Here is a 3,483-nt window from a genome sequence, read left to right as displayed (position 1 = left end):
TGACTAAGATGAAAATTTTCAATAGTCTCTGTTACTCATGTCAAAAAGTGAAAATCTTATATTAAAACGATTGATGAAGATAGACAGATATTTTTCAAGCCTTTAGCACATTGTGTAAAACACCAAAGTCAGGACTTGAATTCCTCCTGTAGTGTTTCCAAAGCTGCTGTAAAATCTACATATGACCCCTTGGAGTGGCTGCTGTCAATGCCAGATTGATGACCTGCAGCTTGAGTCTATCTGGAATGAGATATGAACACGTTCATGTTCAGTTCATGTCTGTCTCTTAGTTAGGTTGTAATGTGTTTCTAAGTGTGACAGGCAGGCACGTGGGGGTGGGTGGGTGGGTGGGGTGGGGGGGGGGGGGGGCAGAGGGTGCTTGAGACCCTGCCCCTTTTGTCCCATGTGCCCAAAGTGTTAATGATTTTATATATATATATATATATATATATATTTTTTTTTTTTTTTTTAAAGAATTTTCTGTTTGTGCCCCCTCAACAATAACAAAAATAATAATTAATAAAATTTCTGTTTAATAAAGTTATATAGCTGGCGTGGGTCACGTGACCACCTTCTCTTCCTGACACCAGAGCGCACAGCCGGTCAGCACCCACGTTTCCTTCATGGCCGAGGGAGCGGTGCAGAGCTTTTAGGACTTACAAATTGATTGGGAGAAACGGACTAACACCGGTAAGTAGGATGCACACTACTATACACAGCTATTAGATTATTTTGTACATTATTAAGTTGTTTTGTGGCACTAGGTGTGTGTGATAAATTACTAGCTGGGTGTGTGTCTGTGGCTGGGTACTGATTCTGAACCTCAGTAGCTTTAGGATTAACCAAAAACATTCTGTACATGTGCGAAAATATTTTTTCAATCTTAAATATTGGGAATTTGCCAATAAAATGTTGTTGTTGTTAACTAGGTACGCAAAGTTGCATTCCTATTGCTGCTGCGTGTCACATGACAGCCCTGCTTCTTTTTTACAAAATCACTTCCTGGTTCGCGGACTAATAAAACTTGAACAAATTTTAAATTTAGCTACCTTTTGTGAAAGGAAATAAGAAAAATACTAAAGGTAACATCCGTCACAAGTTTTGTGTTACAAAATATTCGGTCCTTGTCTGTAAATTCGGTCCAGCGTTTTAGGGAACATAGTTTTGTTTTAGATTTTAAGGTTTCTCAGCCCTTCTGGTGGGTGTTTTAGTTCAATAATATACTATGCATATTCTCAAAATTTTGGAGTTTATATTTGCTCTCTTTTTGAATGCATTGTGTTAAAAACATTATGTTTTAAAGATGTACATTTAAAAAAACTGCTGTTTTCACAGCAAATTTATTTTATCTGTACAGTTCTCTGTTTTGCACAAAGTAGATAGTAAAACTGAATGAAAGCATAAACATATTGTTTTATTCTTTGTTTTTATTATAATTACTAAAGCACTATGATTAAAATATTATGGACATATTCTGGATCAGCATCATGAAGCAAATTTGTGGCCAAATTATATACAGTTAGTTTTCTGGATAAGGAATGAAATGTCCCAGTATGTGTATGCATGAGTTTTATATGCATGAAAAAATATTTGTAAATTAATTATGATATTTCATTGTACAGACATGCCTCGTAAGGAGAGGAGGCAGAAGCAGCGACAGAAAGAGCTATGTGAGGCAGCTAAAGGCAGTGGGTCCCTCACCAGCTGGATAAAAGAGTGCAGGTAAGTTGCATCACAGCAACAAGTGTAGAAACAATAATATACACAACTGCAATGTTTTGATGCCAGAAAATCTTTTTTGTTAGCTACTTGATCATGGATTAGGTGCAAGACCTGTTAAATGTGAATAACTACATAATTCATTCATACAATAGCTAATTTTGCCTTGTTCTCAGATGGACAGCAAGTGGAAAGTGATAGATCACATGAGGAGATTGAAGACACACACAACTCTTTCTGTTTATATTCCTGTCACATTCTTATCTCTGACATAAACTCCTCTATTATCCACTAAGTTTAGATTTCCATTTATTCACCACAGGTTTTGTCTCTGATATTTCTGTCTTACAGTTCTAAGAGTTTTCACCAATTTTTGCCATTCTTTTATGATCTTACCTTAATTTTGTAATTGACTAACATTTCTCCTCTGTTCGTTTTACTACCTACAGTCTGAGATCAACACAGCCTTGCCCTCCAGCATCACCAGCAGCAGCAAGAGGAGCAACCCTGCAACAGCTACATTGTACCCCATCATCAGGTAAAATAGGACAGCAATAGATCAGGAGGTGGAGCAGGTTGTCCAGTAATCGGGAGGTCGCAGGTTTGATCCTGACTTCAATCAGAGATTGATACTGTTGTGTCCTTGGGCAAGACACTTAACCTGCTTTGCCTGCTGGTGGTGGTCGGAGGGACTGGTGGCGCCTGTGCTCAGCAGCTTCACCTCTGTCAGTGCGCTCCAGAGCAGCTATGGCTACATCATAGCTCATCACCATCAGTGTTTTAATGTGTGTGTGTGAATGACTGATTGTGTTGTAATGTGCCTTGGGGGGGTTATAGAACCCTAAGAAGGCATTATACAAATACAGACCATTTACCAAAACAAGTTACTTTTGCTTTACAATGTCCTTATGGTGTATATAATGATTCACTTCCATTTTGAATTTCTAATAAATATGATTTGTTATTCAGCCGGGTATACTGTGGTTATGTCATGGTGTTAGAAAATATTATTCTGTGTGCCCCTTTTTAAATTTGAGCACCCGCCCCTTCAAAGGTCTCTGCACAGCCCTGGTGACAGGTGCAATCTCCTTTAATCACAGCTTTTGGACCCTGCTGCAAACTTAAGGTCTCTATTAATCACCGTGACATCCCGGAGAGACCGAGGTGAACACTGTAGAGCTTGTTTGTTTTGATATCCAATGTTTAGAGACTTGTTTTATGTTGTAGGATTAAATATGTTGCTTTTAAGCTTACTGTATTACCTTATGACCAATGAACTGTATTCTATATAAATATAGAGTAACACTCTGATTGGTCTTTGAATGTTTAATCAGAAGATTCTAGGATTCTTTGCTTTTTCAGTGATGTAGCGTCACAAAGGTCCTCCCAGCTAGGTCAAGCTGGGTCAGACTGTAACTTTTGGTTCCACAGATTAATCCAGGAGTCATGATGGCTGCTGAATATCATCTATATCTGCTGCTGTTCCGTCCCAGAATGAAGGACACTTCAAGTTTCACAATAATAATTTAAATTATAATTTTAATAAACTATTTGACTTTATTACTGTTTATTATAATCATCATAAATAATCACTTGGTTCAGTAAATGTATTTTAATTACTGAAATGAATTATTATGCTTTGGGTATAATAATGATTTTTGTTATAATCAGTAATGTGTGTTCAGTAAACCAGAAGGTCAACTTCCACTTTCTCCATCCAACACAGAGCTTATCCAGAGTAAAGGTAAACTGCCATCACATGTC

General features: G+C 37.5%; 1 long non-coding RNA gene across 1 annotated transcript; it reads left to right on the top strand.

The window, feature by feature from the left end:
• Nucleotides 1-363: 363 nt before the first annotated feature.
• Nucleotides 364-3,011, top strand: LOC107395195 (uncharacterized). The gene is made up of 3 exons (XR_001574115.3): nt 364-690; nt 1,623-1,722; nt 2,169-3,011. It is a non-coding gene; the product is annotated as an uncharacterized lncRNA (long non-coding RNA).
• Nucleotides 3,012-3,483: the final 472 nt, after the last annotated feature.

The sequence above is a fragment of the Nothobranchius furzeri genome, chromosome 12 (genome assembly GCF_043380555.1).
Source record: "Nothobranchius furzeri strain GRZ-AD chromosome 12, NfurGRZ-RIMD1, whole genome shotgun sequence".
NCBI lineage: Eukaryota > Metazoa > Chordata > Actinopteri > Cyprinodontiformes > Nothobranchiidae > Nothobranchius > Nothobranchius furzeri.
The sequence above is the reverse complement of the archived record's forward strand: the minus strand, read 5'-3'. Positions and strand labels throughout refer to the sequence as shown.